General features: G+C 39.6%; 1 pseudogene; it reads left to right on the plus strand.

The window, feature by feature from the left end:
* The first annotated feature begins 14,928 nt into the window (after positions 1 to 14,928).
* LOC141835065 (protein IQ-DOMAIN 3-like) overlaps positions 14,929 to 17,235 on the plus strand; it is a 32,216-nt pseudogene continuing 29,909 nt past the window's right edge.

A 17,235-nucleotide genomic window follows, 5' to 3' on the forward strand; every position in this document is an offset into this window, starting at 1 on the left:
TCCTTATTAGCATGTCTAACTTTTATTACTAGCTGACTATCAGAAGATAGTAGTTTTCACAAAATTAGTCAAATTAAGTATGAATTTTCAACTAGTTATTTACTATAATGAATCACTTAACCTGATTAATATTAATTCATATTTTATAGCCTAGGTTTATGATGATGCACTGACATAAGCATATGAAATTTAGACTTTAATCCTAAGTATCTCACACCATTCTAAGTAGCTCAATATATAAGCAAGTTAACCTTAAGGTGTTTATGAGATGTTTACTGCCTAATTCTATAGGTTCATGCTTTCTACAGGAAGACATAGGCTGAGTCCAGATTTTAAAATGATTAATTTTGAAAAATATAAAATTTGAAAATAGATTTGAAAACATAATTTTTTTTTGAAAAAAAATGGGGTTTGAAAAATTATTTTAAAAAACATAAGTTTTAAAACTTGTAAACTTAAAATTTTGAAAGTTGATTAATATAAAGTTTGAAGATCACAAATAAAAATTCTACTCTACTGTGCAAGTTCTTAGTTGTATTATTTGATTAATTTTAAATGGTTCAATTGGATTGGTGATAAATTAAGATTTTAATTTAGTTATTTAATTTTAAATTAATTTGTTATATTAAAAAATTATTTTGACTTAATTAAGGTAGATCGAGTTAATTAATTTGTTTTGGTTAATTAATTAAATTAAGTTACTTAGATTAATTGATTTATAATTTAATTAGTTGAATTGATTAATGTTAAGTTCTAAGTCTATCTTACTCATTTCTAGATTGTCAAACACGTTAGTCCTATGAATTGTATGAGATGATTGTCAATTTTATTCTTGATTAATTCAATTGTGAACCTAGAGGTTTACTTGGCCTTGTGTTAGATTCGGACTTAGTTTTGGGTTTGTCAAGTTGGTGTTGTTAGGATAAGCTTCCAAGCTGTGGTGAGTCACAATAACCATGTGCCTAAGACAAAGCTTTCTCGAAACAATTAGCCTAAGGGACTTAATACTAACTCTCGGTCTTAGCTCATGTTAAACTGGGGTAGCTTTTGTTAGTTTCACTAGATCGAGTGCACCAGGTAGAACACATATGATTCAACCTCGACATGCTTCGCCCTAGCTTCCCTAACCTACTATCATCCCAATTCCTTCCGATGCTAGGTTGTCAAGGTTAGGTTGACCTTTTTCTAACTAACCATTCTAATTTAAGTATAAAATTAAACTAAACATGTATTAAAAATAGTTAATCAGTTAATCATGCAATTTATCTAATTAAAATAATTTTTCTATTGGCTCCCCCTAGATCAAGACCCTAAGTTGGTCTGGTCAGATAATGAATCTGATCCTTGAGGATCTAATATTGATTCAGTCCAACTTGATTAGTCAAGCTGGACTTTAGAACTCATGCTTGGACTCATTATCTATTGGTTCGATTTACTAATGACAAATATGATTTGTGTTATGTTATAGCTTTATATCTGAGTCCGGATCGATTGTACGTGATCCTTTGAGTTTCAAGTATCATATCGAGGTACTTGGAGCCTGAAGTGAACCGTTCCAATGAGCCTTTAAGGTCCTCAACTTGAGCTTTCAAGGTGGAATTTTCTTTCTCAAGTTGTTGGAATTGAGTTGAAGCTCTACTTTGAATATCTACAGTTGAGGAACTTGGGCTAATCTTCTCCTTTAAGACTGTTACGTCCTTTTGGAGTGACTTGACTCAGACTATAGATTTAGTTAACTTACGAGTTAAGTAAGAAATCATTGAATATAGTTTTTCTACTAATTGATGACTTATAGTGGGGCTTGGACCTTCTGAACTGGATACAAATTTGTAGCTTGACTCGGACTCAACTTCAGACTCGGCTTCAGATTCGATTTTAGAGTCGGGCTCGAATTCGGTCTTGGCCATTTGCTCTTGTGCCGGTAATGCTAGGAAGTTTGCTTATTTTTTCTCGTCTGATTCTTCTGAAGATGATTTATTATTCTAAATTTTATTGTTAGATAAAGTATTCAATTTGAGATTTCTTTTTGTTGCCTTGGAATTGTTAGTTTCCTTGTGGAGTTCGGCTAAATTGGCCCAAAGCTCCATAGAGTTGTTGAAGTCTCTGACTTGATCGAGTCTTTCATTTGTTAGTCTACACTAGATGATGTATGTTGCTCGAGCATCAATTTGAGCCTTCTTCTTGACATTAGAAGTCCACCTTTCCATTTCTAAAATTTCTCCTAATTCATCGATCGGTACGGTGAATCCTTTCTTAATGACGATCCATGCATCAATTTCTATCTTCAAGAATTGCTCCATCCTTCTTGTCCACGATTTGAAATTTGTTCCATCGAAGAGTGGTGGAGGAGAAGTGTTTAGCCCTTATTGTTGAGTCATCGTAGAGATTCTTGTAAAAATGAAGAAAATGTTTCAAGACTTAGTTTTGGTCTAGTAGTGTGGGAAACGATAAATAAATAAATAAAGGAATAAAAGCAAAAGATGCTCAAATAGTAGTTGCACTATTTCAAAGCACCCCCGCTCTGATATCAATTGTAGGATCGAAAGTGCGATAGGGAGGGGGGTGAACAACCTTGTCGCTTTTTCACTTTTTACAGAGACAAAGTGGAAAAATAAAAATACGAAAGAATAAGAAGACTCTTTTCTTTTACTTAGTTCACAGCCTGCGGCTGTTACTCCAAGGCTCGTGGTCGTTGACCGCTTGAGGGACAATTCACTAGTAACCTCCTTCTTAAAGAGAAGAAGGTTTCATCTTTTACAAAGAGTAGAACCGATAACAAGTTTATCGCTTCCTTATAATTTAAAGCACACGAATATAGAAAAAAAGCTAGACAAAAAAGAAGTAAATTGAGTAGATAGTTGGAGCAGAGCTTCAGAATAGAATTAAAATTTTAAGCACAATGAAACCGTGACCTCCTTTTATTAGCCATTCTAAAGAAGCCCCCATAATTGATTGATCTAATCCTGATTGGATTCGATCATGCAATAACCATGAGTGTGTTATATCTGCCCGGGCACTGGAACCTTTTCAAGCGCTTGGATTGCTGATGTAGCCATTCTAGGTGCCAAGATCTCCTTCCGGGAGATTCGATCTAATCCTGATTGGATTCGATCATGCAATAACCATGAGTGTGTTATATTCGAACCTTTTAGCGCTTGGATTGCTGATCATGAGATTCGTAGTCTATCATGAGTTGATGGGAAACATCTTTATCTTGGAGTGCTTCGTCATAATTCCAGGTAGGGTTGAGCAAGCGGGCGGGTCGGAACGGGTCGTGCGATTTTCCCACCCGACCCACCATTGGCGGGTTAATAAAATTTAAACCCAACTCGATTTTTTTTTCGTATCAAATTCGGCGGGTGGCGGGTGCCGGCGGGCGGGCGGATTGGCGGGTTATCGAATGTAAAAAAATGAATTTTACGGATGATAATTGATATAATAAGTGTCTACAAAAGAGTCTAAAATACAATCCACAGTTTTATAACTAATCAACAATGTTCATACCAAAATAGGAAGCATCTCATGGCCATATAAAAACAAGGATAATTCATAATTCAACACCAAAGTCCAAGTCCAGGTAATTAGGAATTATCCAAGTTGGGGCAAAAAATCCAAAATGCAGCACTCTTTGGCCTACAAGTAGATAAATCAAAGTTTGTTATATAATAAATTAATAGGACACAAGATTTAATTTGAATGTCACCAATTACAAGTAGGAAAGTATGAGACTTTTTATGTATACATATATTTTATTATTTGTATATATATAGGCGGGCGGGTCGGGTTTAGTCGGATTTTAAAATTAAAACCCGAAACCCGCCCGTGTACAAGCGAGTTTGTCAATTTTCTATCCATTTTTATTTTTAATTTTTTTTTAAACCTGCGGGTTGGCGGGTTGGCGGGTTCCGGATGCGGGTGGCGGGCGGGTTTAGCGGGCCGGGCGGGTACTGCTCACCCCTAATTCCAGGGGTCAGCTTCATGTTCGCTAGGGACCATGTCCGAGGACTCTCCCAAAAACATGAACCTTTCAGGTTGCCTAACAACCCTCCCACTACGACGAGGCACTACCTGTTCTTGTGTATTTTCTATGACACGCGGTGCAGTCACTTGTGGTATCTCATCTTGTACTATAGGTACTGAAGTGGATGTTTCCCCTCTAATTTCTTCAAGAACAATTCTACTTGTGGGCTTGTGGTTCATTACATAGTCTTCTTCTAAAAATCGGGCATTCGTGCTAACGATGACCTTCTGATCTTTAGGACTATAGAACAGACCACCTTTCGTTCCTTTAGGATAGCCCACAAACAAGCAAACTTCTGTACGTGATTCTAACTTATCAGCGTCTCCCCTCAGCATATGTGCTGGACTACCCCAAATCCGAATATGTCTTAGACTTGGCTTGCGTCCAGTCCACAATTCTGTAGGAGTAGAGGGTACTGATTTTGAGGGTACCAAGTTCAGAATGTATGCCGCTGTTTCTAGAGCAAGTCCCCAGAACGAACTCGGTAATTCTGAATAGCACATCATTGATCTAACCATCTCCATAAGGGTCCTATTCCTTCGCTCTGCCACACCATTCTGCTGGGGTGTACCAGGTGCGGACAATTGGGATTGAATCCCAGCCTCTGATAAGTAGTCCCTAAATTCTCCTAAGAGGTATTCCCCACCACGATCAGACCGTAGTGTCTTGATACTCTTACCAAGATGTTTCTCCGCATCAGCCTTAAATTCTTTGAACTTATCAAAGCATTCAGACTTGCGACGCATCAGGTATATGTATCCGTATCTCGAATAGTCATCCACAAAGGAGACGAAGTGTTCGAAACCACCTCTTGCCTGGATAGACATAGGGCCACACAAATCAGAATGAACCAGTTCTAACACTTCTTTGGCTCTATACCCCTTAGCCTTAAAAGGCCTCTTGGTCATTTTACCTTCCAAGCAAGATTCGCATGTTGGAAAATTTTCAACTGCCAGTGAACCCAAAGGTCCATCGGCTACCAACCTTTGAATCCTACTTAAGTTAATATGACCCAGCCTTAGATGCCAAAGATATGTTTGGTTCATTTGTGAAGGTTCTTTTCTCTTACTAAGGTTAGAAGATGTGCTATTAATTTCCGTTTGTTGCATCGTGGGTTTTATTGGATTGAGAGTATAAAGATTGTCATCCAATGAACCAGAACAGATATTAATCCTATTCTTTTTAATAATAACTTTATTATTAAAAGAAACTAAATATCCATCCTTGTACAATTTAGAAACTGAAATTAAATTCTTTCTAAAATTGGGTACATAAAGACAATCTCTCAAAACTAAAGTTCTATTCCTCTCAAACTGTAAATAAACTTCTCCCACTGCAACAGCCGCCACCTGCGTAGCGTTGCCCATGTAGACGGTGATCTCCCCTTCACGCAGTCGCCGGGTTTCCTGGAACCCCTGCAAAGAGTTGCATACATGATCAGTGGCACCCGTATCTACACACCAGGTTCTGGTAGATAACACCGCTAAACATGTTTCAACAACTAGAGAATGGGATATACCTTGATTGTGTTGATGCAGTTTGCCCTGATTATTATTTTGATGTTGGCACAGATTTAAGTTCATAGGTTCATGAGACTTAAGTTCGATATCTTAAGATTGACCAAAGACTGGATGGAGTCGGAGAGGGCTCGGTAGCTCGTTCTTCGGACTTGATCAGAGAGGGCTTGGTAGCTCGTTCTCTGGATCGGACGAAGTCGGAGAGGGCTCGGTAGCTCGTTCTCCAGACTTGATCAAAGAGGGCTTGGTAGCTCGTTCTCTGGATCGGACGAAGTCGGAGAGGGCTCGGTAGCTCGTTCTCCGGACTTGATCAGAGAGGGCTCGGTAGCTCGTTCTCTGAATCGGACGAAGTCGGAGAGGGCTTGGTAGCTCGTTCTCTGGACTCGATCAGAGAGGGCTCGGTAGCTTGTTCTCTGGATCGGACGAAGTCGGAGAGGGCTCGGTAGCTCGTTCTCCGGACTTGGTCAGAGAGGGCTCGGTAGCTCGTTCTCTGTACCGGACGAAGTTGGAGAGGGCTCGGTAGCTCATTCTTCAGATTAGGTCAGAGAGGGCTCGGTAGCTCGTTCTCTGTACCGGACTAGACTCGGGTGAGACCCAAGTTAGTCAAGTGAGACTATTCAGGCTTAATCGATTAGTGAATCGATTAAACCAAGATTAAAGGCTTAATCGATCGTTTGATCGATTACATAACCAGGGAAAAAGTTTCAATCGATCAGTTGATCGATTAGAAAACATTCAGTGTTAAAGTTCCTAATCGATCAGGTGATCGATTAGGGAACATTCTGTGCGATTTCAGAAAACCCACAGAATCAAGGGTAATCGATCAGGTGATCGATTACCCGTTTTGGAGAGAAATGAAGTTACGGCTGGTAATCGATCACCTGATCGATTACCATGACTTAATCGATCAGGTGATCGATTAAGGCCTTGTGTAATCGATTATTAGGTTGTGTTGATCGATTAGAGCTTGTTCTCCACGGCTAAATGAGAAAAAGTTACGGAAGTTAATCGATTGGTTGATCGATTAACCCAGTTCTGATCGTCTGCTCTGACTTCTGATTATTTCTGATTGTGCTTAGCTAATACTCTGTGAAGCTTGCAGGTTTCGTTTGAATTTGGACTACAATAAGAAGGGTCAAGCTTGGCTTTTGCATTGGCTCAGTTGATCGAGCCTCGTTCCCAGGTAAACGACACGGTGATGGTCTGAGCTGCACAGCGAGTTCGTCAGTGAGAGAGCTGAGAGGAGTTTGATGCTGGTTTGGTGTCGGCAAGCTCAGGTGACTCAGTGCAGTGAACTCAGAGGACACAGAGGCCGTTGGGTGTTGAGGCTAAGAGGATGAGATGAACGCAAGAGAAGGGTTAACGTGACTGAACATACTTGTGCTTGTGTGCTGAAAGCTTGCTGCTCATCGTGCTCCCGATAGCTTGATCTTCATTCTTGTTTGGTTCGAGGCTGTGCTGTAAGTTTAATCTTGTTGTGCCTCGTTGAAGTTTCTTCTTGTAATCTCTGAGCTTAACCATCTACCTGTGAGATTGCTGTGGAGAGGTAACTCCACCGAGAAGGAGTTTCATTTAGCCGGTTTTAACCGGGGTCTGATCTACCGAAGATCAAGGAGTCGTCCACCTTACGGACATGCCGAGGAGTAGGGGCAAGTATCCCCGAACCTCGTAAACCCTTGTGTGTTAAGTTTGTTCTTTGTGTTTTCTTCTACATTTTCCGCTGCGTACTAACATTTGTGTAGGAGAAAATCGAATTGGGCTAATCACCCCCCCTCTAGCCGTCTCAACGATCCTCAACTCCCAACATATCCATCATTGGGCACCCAGATTCCTTTTGGCGTTGGAGTGTTAGGTGTCCCAACTAATCCTCGCTTGCCACCTCATCTGCTATGCTGGCCCAAGATATTCTTATCTAGGTGCTCGGATCCAAAAGGGGCGCCTGGACCATCCGGGCACCTAGATCCAATAGGGGTGCTCAAAACATGAATTTTTGGTTTCTTAATTTCTTACATAACAGAGTTAGCACAATATACATAAATTACAGGAGATTGAGTTAGGATAGTTTTACAACTATCTGGTTTTGATTTTTAGGCTTCTAGTGAAACTCAAAGTCAAACCAATGCCTACTATTCCCTTCTACGAAAACACATCCTCACCTACTCCTCTCAGGAGATTTTACTTATCTGCCAAAAATTCAGTCCTCTAGACCTGTTTGGACTTTCTGCTCAGCATTTGATCCTCTGACTCCCAGTCTCTAGTCCGACTAGATCTTGGTCCTCTAAACACAATCGAATCCCTCCACTCAGTGTCCTTGATCTGTTAAGACTTCTTCCCAATCCTTTCGACTAGGACTTCCTTGCCTAGCTGATGAGCATAGGTTATATATGATTTTTAGCCTTGTTTAACACTCATCTACTTGTAATTCATTGCATATGATCTACTTTATTACACCTTATTCGTTTATTATTACATGTTTCTACTTTTTTTGCTCGGAGATCTGCTCTTTGTATGTTTTTGATTGATAGGATGTGATTCGAAGCTAAAACGATGCATTATTAATGGTGGAGCAAGAAGTAGAGAAAAAAGACTCACATTGGCCATGCTCATCAGCACGGGCGGGTTTTCTACATAGCAAACACGAGGAAATGGAGGGCAAAGATCAACGAAGAAGACATGGCCGTGCCAATCTAGGCACGATCGTGCCTCCTATTTCCAGAGCTTACACACGACCAAGCCGTGCCAAGAGGCACGATCATGTCCCTCCTACAGATCGAAGACAGCAAGGAGTCGTGCCTACCAGGCACGATCATGTCCCCAACACATAAGGAACCAGAGAAAGGGTTGTGCCTATAAGGCACGGTCGTGTCCTTCGTCCAGTATCAGATCGGTCTAGGGCCGTGCCTACAAGGCACGGTCGTGCCTTCCTTCCAAAGCGAGACTAGCTTGGGGTCGTGCTGTGCCCGCGAAAACCTTAAGGCGAACTTCCAGGCCGTGCCTTAAGGCACGGTCGTGTCTTCTATCTGGACAGTTTTGCAGGCTAAAAGTAAAATGGGTATAACTTTCAGCTTAGATATACCCACCAGCCGTGCCACCTACCAAAATGAAGATAACTTCAAGATCTATAACTTTACTTCAGGGTGTACAGAATGATTCCTTCTCTAGGCCATGCTAAATAGCACGGCCATGCTAAATAGCACGGCCATGCTAAATAGCACGGCCATGCCTCCTAACCACGGTCACACTGGGTGCTCTGCCCAAACTGCAGACCAAACTTTGAACCATCATAACTGTCGGTTCAGATAGAGTTGTGGGTCTGTCCACCCACCAAATTGAAGATAATTTGATGCTCTACAACTTTAGTTCAGGGTCCAATTAAAAAAATTTGGTTTATTGGGTGAAAAACTCATTGAGGTGGAGCCTTGTAAATCAGGGAAAATTTGGGCAGTTTTGGGGGAGTATAAAAGAGGAAACAAACCCTAAGGAAAGGGGGATCTTTGGCGGATCAAGGGAAAACCCTAAGGTCTTGGCTTTGGGACGGTGCCTCCCCACTCCAGAGGAGGCCCTAAACGCTTCCTCTTCGCCGATCCATCCTACGCCGGAGCGAGAAGATTTTCCAATGATGCCCGAGCTTCAAGATAAGTCCTCCCATCTCTTGTGGATGACGTTTTTCTTGCATACTTGTTGTAATCTTCTTGTAATGGAGTAGATTTTTTGAGTTTAGGATGTAGGATGAGCATTAATGTAATGATAGTGATGTAAGAACTACTTCATGTCAAAAGTCTCGAAAAATGAATGCGATGTGTGTTGTTGCGTATTTTTCGATATTAGGGTCTTCTCTCGTATCGATTGTTGTCGATCATTAGATCATCAACTAGTACCGAAGACGGTGATGTGACTCGTGACTTGGCTAGCCGTCTAGACGAGTGTTTGGCATGGATCACCGGTAGAGGTGGAGCTTTGATAGAGCCACTCGATTGATGTCATTCTTGCTCCAAGTCATCTGACAGGTATACCTAGAATAAATGTTATTCTTAAAAGTTTAAATTCCAATTATACCTTATACATGTATCCTACATGCGTGTGTTGTAATAATTAGTCGCACTTATTATTTTTTTTCATTGAGCATGTTTGTGAAACATGTAAATATACGCAACGCACTAGACTCAACCTAACAAAGAAGACTTCGGCTCCTAACTGACTCTGGTTGGACTCGCTCTACCAAGACTTCAACTCCTAACTAAATTTATTTAGACTTGCTCTACTAAGACTCCAACTCCCAACTGACTCTGCTTGGACTTGCTTTTTCTAATTTCCAATTAGGTCTTTTCTGCTTGGTTCCCAACCAAAGTTTAACCAACTGCCTAGTTCCCAATCAGGACTTTACACTTACCTAACTTTACTAGGACTTAGCCAATTATCTGGTTCCCAACTAGAACTTCATACTTATCAAGTAATCTACTTCACTTGACACAGAATCATTAGTTCATGGACAAACTAACTTTACACTTAGTCATACATTAATACTCTGAGTTCACTGTGGTACTCTCAACACCAACAGAAAAGCCACCAGAAGTAGAACTCAAACTTCTCCCTTAAACCCTCAGGTATGAACTTCTCAAATCCAACTCTACAGATCTTGTGATTATTAATGCAAGTTTGAATGAAGTTGAAATTGAAATTACTTTGGGAACTCAGGTTGCATAAGAAAGTCATAAGATACACTATTGATGACATTAAGAGAATTAGCCCTTCTGTGTGCATGCATAGAATTCTATTTGAAAATGATCATAAGTCTTTAATTAAGCATTAAAAGAGATTAAATCCTAATATGAAAGAGGTTGTCAAAAACAAACTGTTAAAGTTGTTAGATATAGGGGTAATTTACCCTATTTCTGATAGTGAGTGGTGAGTCATGTATGGGTAATTCTTAAGAAAAGAGGGATTACTATAATTAAAAAAAGAAAACAATGAATTAATCCTCACTAGGATAATTACAAGGTGGAGAATGTCTATTGATTATAGGAAGTTGCACAAAAAAACTAGGAAATACCATTTTCCTTTTTCTTTCATTGATCAAATACTCGAAAGATAAGCATTCACAGTTTTGTTATTTGGACGGAAAGATAAACATTCACAGTTTTGTTATTTGGATGGATATTCAAGTTTTTATTAAATCTCCATGCATTCTAACGATCAAGAAAAGATCATGTTTACATGTCCCTATGGTAATTTTGCTTATAGGCAAATGTCTTTTGGTCTATGTATTAGATTCTATTATAGGATCTAATCATATGCTAGGAGAGGGGGGAGGATGAATAACTTAATCATCTTTTTCTTTTCTTATCTATTAGAGATGTTAGAAATGTAACAGAATAAAGAATAAACAAAATAGAAGAAGACACAAAATTTGACGTGACTTGGTAATCTCTCGGATCCCTACTCCACCCATGCACTTAATTGTAAATCAACTAGTTTCTTTCTTCTTTATGCAAACCTTCTAGAAGCGGAGAAATCTCTTACAAACTTTGTAAGCACAAGCACAATTAAAATAAGACTAGTAATATAAATCTCGATCGACACTCTTCTAGTCGGTTGGAAGCTCCTCCAATCGATTAGACCTCCGCTGACTAGGTTGTAAACTCGATCCTCTTTGAGCTAAGTCTTGACCTTCCGATCACCTAGAACACTCTCCAGCTGCCTGGAACTCAATCAAAACTCATTCGTGTATCACATACCTCACACACAACAATGTTACTAGTAGCCCTAGAGTCAATTATGTGATGATTGACTAGGGGCATTTTGTATCATATTTTATTATTAATAAAGGCAAAACTTTTGATTATTATACTTACTTTATATTTGTGCCAAATAACTAAGTATAATAATATCCTTGGCAGCTAGTTCTAATCTATATCATATCGATTGCTTGAATCGATAGTGAGATGATATAGAGAATACTACTCTTAAACTTTTCTAGTCAAGCATTAATATTCAGGGACGATGTTAATGTATTGAGACTAGCATGTGGGATAGCTGGATGACTTGATCTCACAAGTCATAGATATGAGATATCGAGTTGACACATGAGTATACATTAGAGAATGTATACTGAATTGATCCGCCATGAGAAAGTTTCATTGATCGTTATATGAGTGTCATAAACTTTCTCATGTGACTATTGATATGAATAGTCCTTAGACCTGAAGTCACTATGGTTACCTACATAAAGAGTTATGTACTCTGGTATATTCAAACATCACTCATAATAGGGTGGACCATAAAGGCGATCACTGGGTATGTAACAAATTATGTGGAGGAATGTGAGTGATGTAGATGGAATCTATCATTCCCATATAATGAAAGTGATATCTTATGGTCTCTTGATAGAGTAGGACCACGAAATGCATGGTCATGCTCAAATGAGTCAATATGAGATATTGAGCTTATTTATTTGAGTGAGTCTATTTGGGGATCAAGAACATAAAGATTGATAAGAGGATGACACGGTCTATGTCTCATTGATCAATCTAGATATCGAGGATAGAAGGATATGGTCATACATTATCGTAGTCACGGAGGTTATATTGGATCTCGACATTCTTATCATTTGGGTAGCAATGATGCATTGCTAGATGCCACTCATGGCTTATATTTCTAAAATAGATTTTAGAAACATTGCCAACGTTATAAGAACCTATTGGGTCACACACAAATAACACTCTATTTGGAGATGAGTTTATTTTAGTTTGACTAAAGGAACAATTAAGCTCATTGGATGACGTAGACTTGAGTTGGACTCAAGTTGGTTGAATTTGAGTTAGACTCAAATTAAACCAAGTTTGAATGTTGATTCATCATGCATGATTAATGTGGATTAATCATGCATTAAAGAAGAGGAAGTTACATGCATGAAAGTTACCATGCATAAGTTGAATTTGAGTTAGATTCAAATTGAATCATATTGGATTTTGATTCATCATACATGATTAATATGTATTATTATCATGTAATGAAGAGGAGGAGGTTACATGCATGAGAGTTATCATACTTGATTAATAGGATTAATCATGCATTGATGAAGAATACCAAAAGCCTAAAAATCTTTGGTATTCATGGCATGAGTATAAAAGAGTTTCCTCTTGCAAAAACTTTTGGTTGGTTCATTCTTCTCCTCTCCTCTTGCTTGGCCGAATTCTCCCTTAGAGGTTGCTAGCACAACCTAAGTCTTCTCCAAAAGGTAAAAGAGTGTTAGTGTGGATACGCATAGAGGCACGTACATTTGAACGTGCAAGAGATCCGACACAACTTGGACAAGCGGGATAAGCAAAGGGCACGCAACGAAAGTATACCCTATTAGATAGGACCTTATTTTATAGATTTAACTTGTACGAATTTTTCTCTTGGATCGCTCGAGAGATCCTATTTTCCGCTGTAATTTTTTTATTTTGTCGCATAGGATTCCCAACATACTGGACTGCTAGAACAACACTACCAGAACAACTCATTGAATGGCGAGCAGCTGTCCTAGGAAATCAATGGTATTGGGGCAGAGAATACACCGATAATGACTATGTTCTCGCCAGGGAATCCTTTACAGGAAAAATCTACTGGCCAAAAGAAATGGGAACTACCTATTTTTCATTTCCCATAAACACAAAATATAAAACAGTATATGAGTAATACAAAAAGAAATACGACCATTGGGCTTCCAGAAAAAGAGCAAGTTCTATGCTGGTGAATAATGCTTACTTGGCTCGGAGCCATATGGCCTCAACCAGGCTCCCTACACCATTCCCAGAACAAACTCCAAGCTCAAACCCAACAGAAGACCAAAATCTGGACAACATGCTGGAATATTGATTCCATCAGAAGTGACGATAGCATGATAACAACAATAAGGTGTGACGCCAACCATGATAACAGAATCCACAAAGAACCTCCACTGACAAAAGAGAAGAGACAGCTCACTCCTCCACTACGAAAAAGCTCCTTTCATTACCAGAAAAGCATCCACTCCCAGAAAAACAGATTCTCTCTTATCTCTTTACTCCTTAAGCCATATGTATCTATAAATACCTTTGTCCGGATGCACCTAGGGCATCCAACCTCGAAGAACTTCCCTCTTAGTCTCTGCTTGCTTTGCTACTAGAGCTTGGAAGTGTTTGTTTTCTTTCTTTCAGCTGTAATCCTTTGCTGTGTATCAATAAAATATTGTGTGATTATTAAATATGCAAGACTAAGTTTTAAGGATCAGAAAGAATTCTTGCTTTCCTTCTCCACTTCTATCCTCAGTCCTTAGCTATTATAATGACAGTAACTGAACTAGACTAGTAAGATCTGTGCTGACTAAGTAAAGCACGATTGAGAGCCATAAGACCTGCCCCCGAGACATAGCTGAGTTGGTTACGACGCAGCAGAGTTGCAGAAGAGGGCAAGGGTTCGAATCTTGGCGAAGTCAGGCAATACTCTCCTGCGTTGTGACCAACTGAAGTTTCTTGATTACCTCCTCACAAATGGTCGTGGGGTTGATCGTGTGGGGCCGCTAAGGTGGCAGATTCCACCTTTGCAAAAGAGAGTCATAAGGCCTGAAAAGAGTCAGGGTATAATTTCTTTCTATTCAGGACGAGAAGAAGAAAAAAGAAATCAGACTCTTTCTGACTCTATTTTATTTGTTCTTTCTTACTCTATTTTATTTGACTCTATTTTATTTGTTCTATATATTGTCTTCTAGATTTACTATCTTATAAAACTTTTATATATATATATATATATATATATATATATATATATATATATAATTTAATTAACTTGCCCACGCATTAATGAGCATAAACCTCATTTATTATAAATTTGAGTATAAATATAAAATTTATTAAAAAAATTAGTCAAATGTCAAAAAAAAAAATCGTGAACTATTCTCGCTCTGAAAGTTAACTGTGTCGCACCAGAACGCACGCCACCACCTCGACGGAGGACGAATTCCTTGCCCAATCAGGCATCCGATCCGACGAGATCATCACATCGAGGTTCGGTGGAGATGAAGAAAGCAAGCGAGCGAACGAGAAATGAGGCAATGCGAGAGGTCTAACTGCAGACAACTCAAAGGGGCGAGGGCCGGGTGAAGGTTGGTGGAGGATGCACCAATTCTTCCCGCCAAGGTGGGCCATGGCGAACAGACAGGGGCTTTGTGACCGCGAGCGGAGCGGCCTCTTTCTCATCCCTGTCGCTGAGCTGCGGTCTGGTCTTTCGGGCTTCTATTTCATTCTTCGCCTCCCCATTGGTGGAGAAAAGGAGGTAGGTCTAGGGTAAACAAGTTCCCCGTGGTTTGTGCCGTCATCGTGCCTTCCACTCTCTGTATTTGCGTATCTTCTTTTTTCCTCCCCTGTTGTTGTGTAGAAGAAGAAAGCGAGGACCTTTGTGGCCACTTCTGCCTTTTCGCGTGAATTAGCAGCAGGTACTGGTGGCGTTCTGTGTAGCTTCTGATTTTGCTGCTCCTATTGCGATTAATCCATTATCATGTTGCTTTCCACCTTTTGTTTCCTCCCGATGCTGCTTCCAGTTTGATCCTTTTAAAGCCGTTCATCCCTTCTCTCCGCTCTAAGAGAAATTTGCAAAGCTTCAGCTTCAAGGCTTTTTTAACCTTGTCGTTCCTCATTTGTTTGCGCTCGATATGCGTTTTATTTTATTTTTTTGATCGGTAAATGTGCGAATGTATATATACGGGACAAAAAGGCTGGCCGTGAGTGTTTAATCAGTCCTGATAAAGCACCAGGTCGGAGTAAACAACCAAGGATCGATACATATGCACGATAAACATGCACCTGTACTCTCCTGAATACTCTCTACATCAAACTGCACCCGCTCAAACAAACAATTATTCCTCGCCAACCAAATAAAATTCTAGTTGAAGTCGTCTGCTTGAAATTGAAAATTGGTCTTGTCTATTCTTTTTTTTTTGTTTTTTTTTCTTTTATTCCTATCCATTTAAGATTTTTGTTTATATTTGGTTATTCTCTGAAAGGTTTTACCTCTATGCCGGTTCAATTACCGTGAATAAAGTAGGAAAGGAAAATTTTCGTTTTCCTATTCGTCCAGAATTTCTTCGTGGTAATCGGATAGTTCTTTGCGTTATAGCAAGTCTAGTCATTATGGTTCGTAGTTGGACATGGGGCTGCGCCATGGGAGTTAGGATTTCCTTTTTGCTATTTATTTGTTGCTCATCCACAACAACTCCATTCGCAGGAATGATTTAGCAAAGAAAATAATTGCCCAAGAGGAAGAAGGTGGAGATGGGGAGAAAAGGGAAGTGGTTTAGTGCTGTTAGACGAGCCTTCATTCCCTACTGCTGTCGAGGAGACCTTAAGGAGAGTCTTGAGAATTCCAAGGTCTCCGATTCATTCCATTCAAAAGAAGTGGAAAATATTATTACGGATTCTACTCGATCATTGCTTCCTGCTCCAGTTCAAGGGGCTAAGCTGATAGAGAAGGGGGAAGAAGAGAGCAGGCATGCCTACTCGGCGGCACTTGCTAGTGCTGTGGCTGCGGAGGTTGCAACTGTTGCCGCTCAGGCTGCAGCAGAGGTTGTTTGCCTGGCCGCCTGTGCAAGTAAGCACACAGGTGAATCAAGAAAAGAAATTGCGGCCATCATGATCCAGACTGCTTATCGACGGTACAAGGTACATTTTATGGTTTTTTCTGCCTTCCTCCTTTTGTTGTGTTATCTGGAAGGGAAAAAGGATCATAATATTTGATCATAAATCCTTGACCCAGCACAAGGTACGTAGGCATTGACAAAAAAAGGTGAATTTTCTGGAGAGCAGAGGAAATTTACCTTTTACAAGTTATTTAGCCAAAAAAATAATCTTGTTTGCCTTTTCTGTTTAGATACTGATTGTCTGATAATCATATATATAGTTGACCCTCTTATTGTCTGTCATAGGATCTGTTTGTCTGAAAATTTTCCCCCCATTTCTAGTGATTTGTGCAGTGAAAATTCACGGTTAACAAAAAAAATATTGGTTAGTGGAAAATAGGACCTTTCTCCACTCCATGCAAGCTTAGGTCTGCCATGCAATGCGAGGTTTGCTAACTCCAACGTGCCCCATTTCCCATCTACGCATCAAGCTGGTCTATCTTTCCTCCTCACATGTACTGATGTCACTTTCTCTTGCCTCATTTCCAGTTCTGTGCCTCATTGCTGAATCTTTTGCTACCCTCACCTACTGAGGCTTCAAACTTTCCCTTCACCATGTTGCCTCAGCTTCCACTACTTCATGGATTATGTCAATGACCGCAACATCATATCCCTAAGGAGGAGTGATAAGCCCACAACTAGTCTCACGAGTGAACCTCAAATTGAATTTATATTTGAAAACCCTTAGCTCACAAAATTAATGAAGTATAGGGGCCTCAAGTCGTATTTTTCCTGGGACTAGTAGAAGAGTGTCTAAATCAAGTTAGAAACAATCTTTTTTGGTTTTCAATGTAAATGGATATTTATTTTCTTTTCTCTTCTGATGTTTGGAATGAATTTTAAATTCAAATTCAATGAACTAATGAAGAATGCAGAACTTACCAATCTAAAACTAAAACAATTAAGATGCAACACAATTCAACTTCAAAGAATCAAACCTATACTAGTTAGCATTGAAATAAGCATAACAAGTCTTAACATGCAAAATTTAATTCCCTCAACTT

Source organism: Curcuma longa, chromosome 9 (assembly GCF_044706935.1).
Source record: "Curcuma longa cultivar G26 ecotype Majalengka, Jawa Barat chromosome 9, ITB_CL_G26_1.1, whole genome shotgun sequence".
In the NCBI taxonomy this organism is placed as follows: Eukaryota; Viridiplantae; Streptophyta; class Magnoliopsida; order Zingiberales; family Zingiberaceae; genus Curcuma; species Curcuma longa.